Source organism: Myiozetetes cayanensis, unplaced genomic scaffold (genome assembly GCF_022539395.1).
Source record: "Myiozetetes cayanensis isolate MyiCay16 unplaced genomic scaffold, myiCay2020 scf2-11, whole genome shotgun sequence".
Classification (NCBI taxonomy): Eukaryota; Metazoa; Chordata; class Aves; order Passeriformes; family Tyrannidae; genus Myiozetetes; species Myiozetetes cayanensis.
Genome location: NW_026087411.1, coordinates 1,711,564 through 1,723,700, shown reverse-complemented (window position 1 = coordinate 1,723,700; position 12,137 = coordinate 1,711,564).

The window sequence follows — 12,137 nt, the reverse complement described above, 5'->3', positions numbered from 1 at the left end:
GTGGGGATATAAAGCTGCTTTACAGCGAGTCCTGCGGTTAAACAGGCGTGAGCTGATCCTTGGCACTCCCACCCCTTGGTCTGTGTGTGATGGATGTTGGCTGGGAGGGGCAGGGCACTGACCTGTTACAGATGCCATGGCCCTGCAGTGATTATCTGAGATTCTGCACCACACATCACCATTAAATCAGCACTGCAGCAAGGTTAGAGAGCAGCACAGGGACTGACTCCTGAGCCACTGCTCAGTTACCACCTCAATGGGAACTGAGCAAATAAACTGTTCAGCCATTCAGTAGGCAGGAAAAAACCTCATTAATATTCAACTCTGTCATCAACAGTTTGTTATTAACCTGTCTTTGGTGCTCCCAACCCCCTAAGATCAGTGCTCCAATGGGTCTCAGCATCTGCTGTGTATATAGAACAATTTTTTTGTCACTGGAGGAAAAGCTGCAGTAGGAGAGGTGCAATACACACAGCAGTGGTAAGAGTTCCCTAAGGATCTCCCCTTGGAGCATGTCTCAGTCCCAGGATGTAGGACCATCTCTAGATTCCAGAAAGTATTTGTGCTTTGGCTGTTTCTGCTAAGAAAAAGGCAGGTTTTGCCAGTGTGCAGATTATAATATCCCCCCCCATTTCCCCTGGTCCCAGAAAAGAGTTCTGAGATCCCTGTCAGCAATGCCTGAGTGAGAACAGAGCCCTGACTGCCCTCTGTGGTCCAACAGTGCTCTGGCCACTCTCCCTCTTTCCTCCATTCCATCAGCTAAATGCCATCTCGTGAGCTACAGTTTACAGAAATCAATGTATAACTAAGTTACTAAGCATGGGAGATTGGCTACAAATAGCAAAGGCATTCTTCCAGCGACAATTCAAAGTCTTCCTGTCATGCCATAGTTTTACTGTCGTTCCTTAAGAATAATTATATATAGTTGGTGCTAAACTGAGTCTACAACCTGCTGCAATTCCATGTTCTCATTTATTTTTCTGCCCCAAGAACCCTAACTGCCAATAACAGGAGAAATCCGTTATACTTAATTCTACAGCCAAAGCAACTTAAATACCGTAACTTTTAATAGTGGGCATTGCAAAAGACACTCAGTATGTACTGTGCTGTCTCCAGACACTCAGCATGTGCAGTAGCTGTGTAGAACAAGTCACTGCAGACACCAAAAGCTGTTGGAAATGGAGCATGACTGGACCATGCCAATCCTATGTGTTATCCGCCTCAGCATCCAGCTTTTTGCCCGGCATTTGGCCAAACCAATAAAACTAATTGCCATGAGATGGTTTTTTACAAGAGGAAATGCTGCAAACAAAACATTGCCAAATTTTTTTTATTATTTTTTGCCTGTGGAGGAAGAGGTGATTTGTTCCTGCTCACTCCAACAGGGAAAGTCCCTGCTCTTCTCTGGGTCTGCTGCTCCTGGCAGACAGCACAGAGCTCTGCCTCTCACCATTACAGTAAGGAGGATTCCCACACAGACTGTACTGAAACACGTACTTGCAGATCCCCTTTCATTATCTGCAGTACCCGGTTGCTTTCACAGATCCCACTTGCACACCTCTGTCACAACAGCACTGCCAGCAAGTCTCATCTGCTCAGGTCGGACACACAGACACAAATGTGCTGTTACAGACAGTCCCACCGACTCCTCCCACCCAGCACTGATGCAGCTTTCTGACACGTGGCACGGGGGGACCAGTGTGACACAGAGCTCCTGGCAGGGGAGCAGAGGCACAAGCAAAGCTGCTGAACAGCTCCAGCGCCTCTGGTCATCACCCAGCATTGTTTGCCTCCACCACCACAGCACATCCCAGCCTCACATCCAGGATTCTGTTGGCACAGAAAAGCACTGTTGATACTGATTGTTGATATTTACACTGATTCTCTGAGAAATTATTGGCAAAGGAAATTAAATACCAAACAAAGAATAAGCATGTCTGCTCAGGATGACAAAGCCAGGAAGATTATTTCATCAGGAGAGTAAATGTGTGTCCTTCATAGAGAAGGATATTTTAGGAGCTGTTTTCGGTACTCCAGAGATCCTCCTTTGGGTCTGTGAGGACACCACCATCAGGGCTGTTGGATACACCTGTATGTGCCCCATCTCCCAGTTCCTCCATAAGTCACTGTTACACTGCCCAGCCCGCACACACAACAGCCAAGTGATTGCACAGCTCCCACTGTGCCCCACTCCAGCCCCGAGCTGCAGACCCTGCTGGGGCCCACACACACCTGCAGCCTGTGGCTTTGGGCAGAACACACCATTCGTGGCTGGAAAGGCAGGCGGAAGGGTTGCTGCACTAAGATCACCATGTTCTTTAGTTGTTTGAGAACATTTACCGGGAGGTGCCAACACCAGGCAGGTTCTCACTCCTTCTCCTTAGCTGGTGCCCACACCCTCAGCACCCTGCACTGAGCCCTCCTGGGCATCCCTCAGACACACATCCTCTCTTGCCAGGACTAGCCCACCAAACAGTGGCTGGTAAAAGCCAAAAGGCATCACACAAAGTAAATGGTGAATTAATGGCAGTGTTTAGCATAGGAAAAACACCAAAAGTCCTTCTTTAGTGAGATCTGCATCTGACAATGGCTGCACAGAGAGAAAAAAATAGCAAAAAAATAGCCTGGGGTAAGGAAGGACACACAGAAAGGGATGTATCTGCCCAAGAAGGAATTTTGTCCCGGGAGTCTGAAGAAAAGCAGTCTTTGTCTTGCCTGCTGCCCCATTTACTCTGCTCTGTACAGGTCAAGAGAAGTCAGCTCAGAATGTTCAGTACAATGGAACACAGTGTCAATGCCCAAGCTCCAAAGGAACACCGACACCTTCAGACCCAGGGGCTCAGAGCAGGATCTGTCACTGCTGCAAAGTTCCCAGGGTGTTCCCTTTCTCCCTCTGCACAGCACAAACAAGGTTTCCTGAGCAGATGACTGCACCACTTTAGAGCACTTCTCCCCACTGCTGAGGGCACCTCTGCAGGCCCTGAGTACTTGGTCCAGAGTTTCCACCAAAGTCATATGAATTTTGAAGCGGTGACTCTGCAGCCTTGGCCAAGGATTTCAGCTGCATTCCCCAAGCGTTATGCTCACTGTGCTAAAAAGCACCTGCAAAGCAGTTCTTTGTGATATTTACTTTGTAAAATTAAAGCACAGGGAGAAAAAAAAAAAATCAGTTTCTTTCTGCCATCCCTTAGTTTGAGTAAGCAGTCGATTGTAAATGTCAAACACCAGCAACGTGTTAGGAGAGAATCCCTCTGAGAAATTCCTTCTTCCAGGCCAGAGCCCAACTCCTCCCCAGCCCCAAAACTGCTCTAGTTGCACATACAACACCCTGCACTAAGACCATGTACTGTAAAGCCCAGTTTAGCCATCACAGTTCCAGCAGCGTGGGAGTCAAAGAGACTCCAACAGCACAAATGCAGAGGGTTCACTCTACGTTAAATTTTAGGAAGTGCTCCCCTGCTTCAGACAGCTCTGCTCAGGTTCAAAGCAGGGAACAGGGAATATTGTGAGATCTGAGCTCATTAGAGGAGCAGGTGGGGATGTCTGCAGCTGAATAAGCAGGTTGCTTTGGGAATAACATGAAACAGATGTCCTGTCTTTGCACTCCCTGAACATTTTCTTCAAATAAACTGCCAGGGCAGGGTTTAAGGCTGAGTCTGTCATTTATCTCTTTAGCAACTCCTCTTCTGTTTTCTTCTGTCTGTTTTCTTTCAGGGGAGCAAATCTTTTCCGTAAAAGGATGATTTCAAAAGCTAAAGAGCGAAAAAGGCTTGTTGATGGAGCAAGGGAAATGGAGGGTTCCCTGCTAAATGACTTTCCTGAAGTTTCAGGTGGAGAACACTGGGAGGGCTCTGCTCATGGTCCAGGACAGACACACAGCAAAGCTCACTGAACAAAACCACCAACTAGGCTTTACTGGGGGCTTTTCCCTTCCAGATATTTGCCCAGCAACATTTACTGTTCAGGTTGGGGAGGGAGCTGGGTTTTTACATATGCTAAGCAAAGCTCCAAGTCTGTTATTTCAACACAGAGTGCAGTTATTTATATCAAATGCCTGATATAGATGAAGGGACACTGGTTCTGATTACATACCCAAGCCCTGAGGAGTACTCAGGCAAGGTTAGAACCATATTTCCCAAAAATGTGCCTTTTTTTTGGAGTAAGAGATTACTTAAAGCACACCCTAAGGAGACTTGATTCCTCTTCATCCATGAAGATTTTGCTTTGAAAGACCAAAGCACCCAGCATTCTACAAACAAGCAGTGCCCTGGGATGTCTCTTCCCTGCTCCTACCAAAAAGTAGCTACTGATAATCAGGAAGTCCCTCTGACTCACCATCTAGAAGGGTTTCAATGGGGCTCTTTCGAGTTAGGCAACCAGCCCCCTTTGTCCAGGCCCAGGATTTAAAACAGGCAACAAACTTCTAAGACTTACTAATGCAAAAAATGGGATTTACAGGTCTATGCTGCTGGGATAACCTTTCCTATGTGCAACTCTCTTAATAATGTGCCCAACTCACAACTGTGCAAAAGAAACTTCCAACAACCTGCACGGAGGATTAGCTCAAGTCTCAAGACAAAGAGGCAATAACTCACTGACTCCAGCACTACCAGAAGCTCATGCAAAATAAATTCCATGGGAGTTTCCAAAAATGTCAGATGACAATAATACCTCAGTGAGGCAGAGCATATTTTATGCATCCTGCTCATTAGCTGCAAAGCCTGTCTGCATGACTGTTTCTCCTCATTTGAATTAATCACACTGCATATTACGAAGAGACCCCGCTGAGCCCTCCAGTACATAAAGCATTCAAAAGATGATATGAAAAAATTTATTGTGGAAATTTGCAATTACACATCTATTTGTACACTTGGAGTTATCGCTTCTCTTACTGTCAGTCTGTGTCAAGGGAAAGGCACAGGAGCATTTCCACAGACAGAGGTTTGGAGCCATGATAGGAATGTTTACAAGGAAATAACACTATTGTCCTTGTGAAAGGCCATACAATTTTACAATGCAAGTTATATTTGGCATAAGTAGATTTCTCAAACAGTTCTATATTCAGTTTACACTGTTCACCCCTGATCTATCTACAGGCAACAGCCTAAAATGCCCATCCAGCCCTCAAAGTGAGACTTGAGCACTGAATTTTGGGCTACAACCTTGATTTTGTGCACAGGACAAGAATAATTTCTGCACACCGGGATATCGCCCTGCTACCATGATTAAAAGCAGGAGAATAACAGAGTATGAATTTCACAGCCCTAAACCTCACGAAATTTGTGAGCAACACAGCAAACAGGTTTCCCTCAGGCACCCCTGGACAGCGTTGGTAAAGGTTGACACAAGGGCAGCAGATCCAAGAGCCAAATGGATAAAATGGCATCCCCAGCAGTTTTTTCCCTCATTCATTATCGGTGCATTTTTAGAGTCACCACATAACCCTGCCCACCCTTCCCCTCAGGGATATCAGTCTCAAGTCATTCGTCAGCAGAATATTGTCACATTTTACAATATCAACCTTAAAAACAAGGGCTCTCAACAGGACAGTGCTGGAGGTTATTGATTTTGAACCACTGATGCAGCAGACAGCCTCCCCCAGCAGGAGAGATGCCCAAGGTCAAACGCCTTCTTAAAATACACATTTGGCTACCAGGAGTTTCATTAAGTCCAATAAACCATCAGGTATTGACTGGTGGCACTATTTATAAATAATCAGCCTGTACAGTGCTGATCCCTTTTTTTTATTTAATGAAATTTGCTTCCTCCTGTCAGTGTCAGGTATTCCGAGCTGGCAAAACGCTGTGACCTCTCCCACGCTAAAAAACAAAGCTGTGTATAAAGTCTGTCATAAAAGCCCAAGACCAGCAACAGCTCCTGGAAATAGCATGGATCTATTTAGGTAGTACAAACAAGATGTCAAGTCTTTAGAAGTGTGAGCTGCTAATAAACCAAGCACCACCAACCATCCCTAGACTCCTGTGCACCACAGAGAGCGAGGGAGCTCTTTCATTCAGCCTCCCTAAAATAAATAATGTATTAGGCACAAGCAGAATTCAAGTTATTGCAGCAGTGACATCTCCTCCTGAATTAAGACATTCCAGAATTAAAGCTCTCCCTCTCTGTGTGTTTCCCGAAGGGAAAGAATTTCTTAAAGGCAGGATTTCTTGCAGCACTGTGGGCCCAGCCAGGCAAGGGCTGGACTTCAGTAAAGCTTCTCAGGTCTGAGCTCCCAGTGCAGGGCCAACATCCTGCTGTGCTCAGGCCACCACACAGTTCAGCGCTGCTTCCTCCTCCTTATCCCAGAACTGACAGGAGCTTTATCCACCACAGACTAGTAAAAACTCATTTTGAATTAATAGGCCTTTATTTCCCCGTGGGCTTTCCTTACTCTATTCTTTATGCTACTCTAGCAGAGGTAGGAATCCCTCTTCCACCTCCTGAGCTAGTTTGCTCACCCGACCTTTAAATTCTCCTGCATCATCCATAAGGTGGGTAGGGATGGGGAATCACAGCACAAAAAATCCAGGAAACATAAGCTTATCCCTTCAGGCCATGCTATATTTAGCAGTTCCCTGGTGTGCTGCTATGTTTCTAATTGCAGTTGTCAGGATATATGCAGGAGAGGGAGCTGCTGTTTTACAGAACAGGAACCCTTCCTGCCCAGGTGTCAAGTGTGCCACTGTCACCACTCCAGTTACCGGGAGCAGGACCTGCCAGGGTCAAACACAGCACCCAGACTGCTATTTCCCTAAGGAAATCCCTGCTGCACTTGCCAGAAAAGCTGCTTGGGTTTGTTTCCATGCACACACCCCACCATTCTCACAGCAAGGAGTGCATTCCTCGTGTGTGTGTCCATATTTACACCCACGACACTGCACTGGGACATTTTGATTTGCAAGCCAGCAGTGCTCAATGACACCACATTTGTAATGACTATGGGGGATGGAGAGATAAGGAGTTATTACACGGCAAGATTAAAACCCTTCGGTTGATCTGTATCGATTTTATTTTTGCAGCACTGCCCGATCGTACATCTTCCCATTCCCGGCCCGCTGCCGGGCAGGAGGGGCACGACTGGGTCGAGACTGCCGAGCTCAGGAAGAGCCGGCGGCATCCTTGAGTGGTTACAAATTACAGAGCTCTCAGCAGGGGGCCGGGCTGGAGCCAGGATCCAGCTTGGAGTGTGCCAAAGCCAAGCACAGCTAAATTACACCCTCATCTGCTCCACCAAAGAGCCGCTGTGGCAGCCACAGCCTCCAGCAGGTCCGTGCCCTGTGGATCTGTGCAAAGTACCACAAGGTACGTGCTGCAGGAGGGACAGCTGCTCACAGGCTAAGGGCTGTCACACTTACACCGGGTTTAGCCCTCCTACAAGTGCATGTCCACGTGGAACAGCCCAAATCACCTTGGAGAGTTCTGACACCTGATCGGCAGCAGCCACAGGTGCTGCAGTGGTGCCTTTGCCACTGCACCCGCACAGGAATCCTTCCCTTTGCAGCCCAGTCACACTGACCCAGGAGCATCTCCTGGGTGACCAACCACTCCCCACTGACTGAAACGCAGCACATTATTTGAAAGCAGGAATTATTTTCAGCCTTGTTAGCATTTGCCAAGCACCGTTCCAACCCTGACATTATAGATGTTTAATAGGTCCACACTGAAACTCTTTGAACCTTGCAATCAATACAGCTGAGCCACTGCACAAAATTTCCAATTGATCTGCGTTCCGCTTCATTAAACCTTAGTTTTACAAGGTTTGAAATGGGCCTGCTTAAAATTGTTTAACAACCTGTGGCTGCATCATCAGCTATAAATGGCCACGCAAGACTGACTGCAGGAAAAGCCGCTGGTTGGTTATTTCTTGCCTTGCAACAATATCAAACTCACTTTCAAAAGTCTGTAACCTATTCAGCAATAGTCACTTCAAGGTCAAGCCTGCTGACCACCACTTAAAGAGAGAGCACAGACACAAAAACTTAAACCTTCTTTCTCTGTGGGCCCCCAGGCTCTTGAAAATTTTTCAAACTTCAAACACAGATTTTTTAAATCATACCAGCTCCTCTGGAGCAAGCAGGCAACTACCATTAGTCTCTTAAAGACCATTCAATATTGGAGTGGGATAAACCATGCAGATTTGCATAGTAATAATTGCACACCCAGCAAATTAATCATCAATTCTGCTTTTTGTCTTCTCTTTTGATCCACTGAATTCAAAGTGAAATGCAAAACCTCGATTCCTGCTATGCCAGGATGCCTGAGAGGATCTATTGAGCCCTTAGTCCACAGGGAATGCTCTCCATGGGATAAGCTATAAGGGCTGAGAGCAAACCAGCACTCTCCTACCACTACTACCACACTTATGTTGTGGACAAGTATAATATTTTAGTACAAATGGGTTTATGTACTAGTATCCTCTCATTTCTACAGCCTTGGATCACCAGTCTCTACATTTTTACTTCCACAGCCAAAAACTAGCAACGGAGAAAAATATTGTGCATTCATTATAGAGGAAACCCAAAAGAGGTTCCACATCCACAGGATTCCTTTGTGCTTTGGTTCAAGTTTGGACAATCCTCTTTATTCTGGTCTCACATACTTTATTAAGACCAATCAGAATAAAATTCATAGTAAGTCTTTGGAGCAGGTAAAAATCTATTTAGGCAAACAATTGATATATTGCACAAACCATCAGATAAGAATCAGCATTGTTTAACATAAAAACATAGGTGTTTTTAAAGCATATCAGTTGCCAAGGAACTTTGCCACGTACCATGTGCAGCCCTGCTGGAGCAATGAGCCCCAGGCAGGGGCCTCCTCGCTCCTGCACAGTGCCGGGGTGCTCCTCCCAGCCTTCAGAGGGAGGGTTTCTGTTCAAGAATGGGGGGGGTCACAGAATTAGGCCAGGTTTACAGCCCAGAAACAGCAGCTCTCCCATTCACAAAGCAAATAATTAGACACTGCAAAACCACAGAAAATGTCTCTTTTGCTCTGGCACTTGGCGTTTCAGAGTTGTGAGCTGGCCCAATACCAAATCTCCCAGATGCCATTACTAAGGTGTCACGCTTCAGTCATTATTCACTCTCCTGCCAACCAATGGGCATTGATAAATTTTGAGGGAAACCTCTTTTGGTTGCTACGAGCTCCATGACCAAGAAGGAGATACACACACACACATATATATATCACAGAACATTCTGAGTAGGAAGGGACCCGCAAGGATTGTATTCAGATTTGGAGACCTGCACTGCACAGAGTGATCAAAACCACCCCCGCAATACATCCCAAGGAGGTTGGCAGCACCCACTATGGTGGCATTAGCAAAGGTGTAGTGCATTATTTCTCTCCATCTCCCAGCTTTGCTTTGAGGCATGGCAACAGCAGAGGCTGGGAAGTGGAATCCTGGACCTAGAGCGACGCAATGTTTATTGTCACTGTCTGCAGGATAAATGCTGTTTCTCTGACAGACTGGCACTCATACACAAAACAAACACGCTCCTACGGGATACAACGAGTGGGGAGCTGCTCCAGCCACAGCCCAGCATGATTTTGCAAGGCCCAGCAGCCTCTGCCAACTCGCTTGGCACAGCCACAAAGTCAACTCCAGCATCAAGGCAGGAAAGGAGAGGCACTGAAATCAGTCCTCATGCACAAAGTTTTATTCCTCTGAGCATCAACAAAACACAGATGGTCTTTTCTCTGAGTGAAGGCCATTCTGCACTGGAAAACCCAAGCCGGGAAGAGAAACCAGAAGGCAAAGGGAAGAAATCTGCTTTGCAAACCCCTCTAATCAGCAGCAAATGTCCCTGTGCACAGCAGTAACATATGCAAACCAAACCTGTCTCCCAAACAGATAAAGGCATTTCTTCATGTAAGTAAGTATTTTGCATTGACTTAAACAAAAAAACCAAACAGGCTCCTGTTGGAATTTTTAAAATAGAGGGAAAATGTGTTAATAATCAAAGGTGTTTGGGATCTGTCTTTCTTTTCTAAAATTATTTGAAGGACTAGGGTTGATGTCAGAGGCAGATTGGAGGGACCTTCCCTCAGGAGCTGAGTTCAAACAGCGGGGTTTTTCTGAGCAGTGTTCCCAAGGAAAGGCCATCAAGCCCTCCCAGATGCCTCCCAGGAGTACCCAAAAAAAAAAAATAACACCATGTACCAATATAAACACTAAACTCAGACCAAATAAACTACGTGTGGTTTTAATGCCAGGCTCCACAAACCCAGAGTAAACCACAGTAAAACAGTCACCTATCTCTAACAAATTGCAAGGTGAAATTGATTTTTAAACCAATTTAATTATTACATCTGACAATCTCCATATAATTTACCTACTCCTCGGGAAATCACAACAGACACACCAAAACAAGAACAGAAAATGCATCATTTTGAGGTAATTTTCCAGTCATTTATACCCATGAAATCTCAGTTAACAGATCAGTGTCTGTAAAGCAGATATAGAAACATGAAGGGATTTGGGTCCTTCTTTTAAGTAAATATCTGGTAAACCAGGATTAATTTTCTGGTGGGCTGGAATATTGTACAGATTGCTCAAGTAATTGAAAGTAGAATAAAAAACTGGTTTTGTATGCAGTTACGGTCCAGCTGAGACTCCAGCACTGCACTCACATTTTTCCTGCCCTTTGGCCATCTTTATTTCTCTGTAACAAATGAAAACCTACAGGACATATCTGAGCAGGGAGTTACTTTGGACCAGTTACACAGCTCTCTTCTAATATCATCCCTTAATTTAATAATTTCAGCTCCTCTTGTTCAGGCCACTGGAATTTTGAGACTAATAATGTGTGAAATAGGAATTACAAATGTGGTTAATAGGCAGTTTAGCCAGAAACCTTATAGGGAACATATTTAATTACTCCTAGAGAAGAAAAAACAAAAAGTCTGCCTAATATTTCCTCCCCATCCAAACAAAGAGCATAAGGTAATTAGACTAAATATCTTCCCCTCTTGCAATCGCTCTGATTTATGGACTTGGCTGTTTATCTAGTTCCTATGATGATATAAAACTAAAATACAGCAAATGTGACTTAGAACACAGATTTTATGCTGTGCATCGAAAGTTTCTCAGTCTTTGACACCGACAGCTGCTGACACACAGTTAACCACAAGTAGAGGCACACATTATTTATGTAGATCCCATTCAGCCCAAGAAAAGTTTTCTCCCTCTATGACACAAATGAGTGGCAATCTCCAAATTCAACCCATTTCCCCCCCCCACCCCAGCCCAGCATTTTCTCTATCTATGGCAAATACCTGCACTGCGGGTGGGGGTCCAGGTCCCAGTGGTGCTGTGAGGGCAGATGTAGCTCTAAGGGGAAGTGAATGGAGATGAGGGTTGTGAGGTGAAATGGGGGGCTCTGAGGGGGCCATGAGGGAAGATGGAGCTTGTGAGGGCAAATGGGGGACTGCGAGTGAGCTGTGAGAGGAGACAGAGGGCTTGAGGGGGCTAGGAAAGGGGGCTGTGAGGGAAGATGGGGCTGTGAGGGAGATGGGGACTGCGAGGGCAAATGGAGGCTGCGAGGGAGAGCTGTGAGGAGAATGCGAGGAGCTGTGAGGAAATGGGGCTGAGGGGAAGATGGAGACTGTGAGGGAAGATGGAGATGTGGGGAAATGGAGGCTGTGAGGGAAGATGGGGGACTGTGAGGGAAGATGGAGGCTGTGAGGGAAATGGAGGCTGTGAGGGAAGATGGGGGATGTGAGGGGAAACAGAGGCTGTGAGGGAGCGGCGAGGGAAGATGGGGGACTGTGAGGGAAGATGGATGGTGTGAGGGAAGATGGGGGACTGTGAGGGGAAACAGAGGCTGTGAGGGAGCTGCGAGGGAAGATGGAGGGTGTGAGGGAGCTGTGAGGGGAAATGGAGGCTGTGAGGGGAAATGGAGGCTGTGAGGGGAAATGGAGGCTGTGAGGGGAAATGGAGGCTGTGAGGGGAAATGGAGGCTGTGAGGGGAAATGGAGGCTGTGAGGGGAAATGGAGGACTGTGAGGGGAAATGGAGGCTGTGAGGGGAAATGGGGACTGTGAGGGAAATGGGGGACTGTGAGGGAAATGGGGGACTGTGAGGGAAATGGGGACTGTGAGGGGAAATGGGGGACTGTGAGGGGAAATGGGGACTGT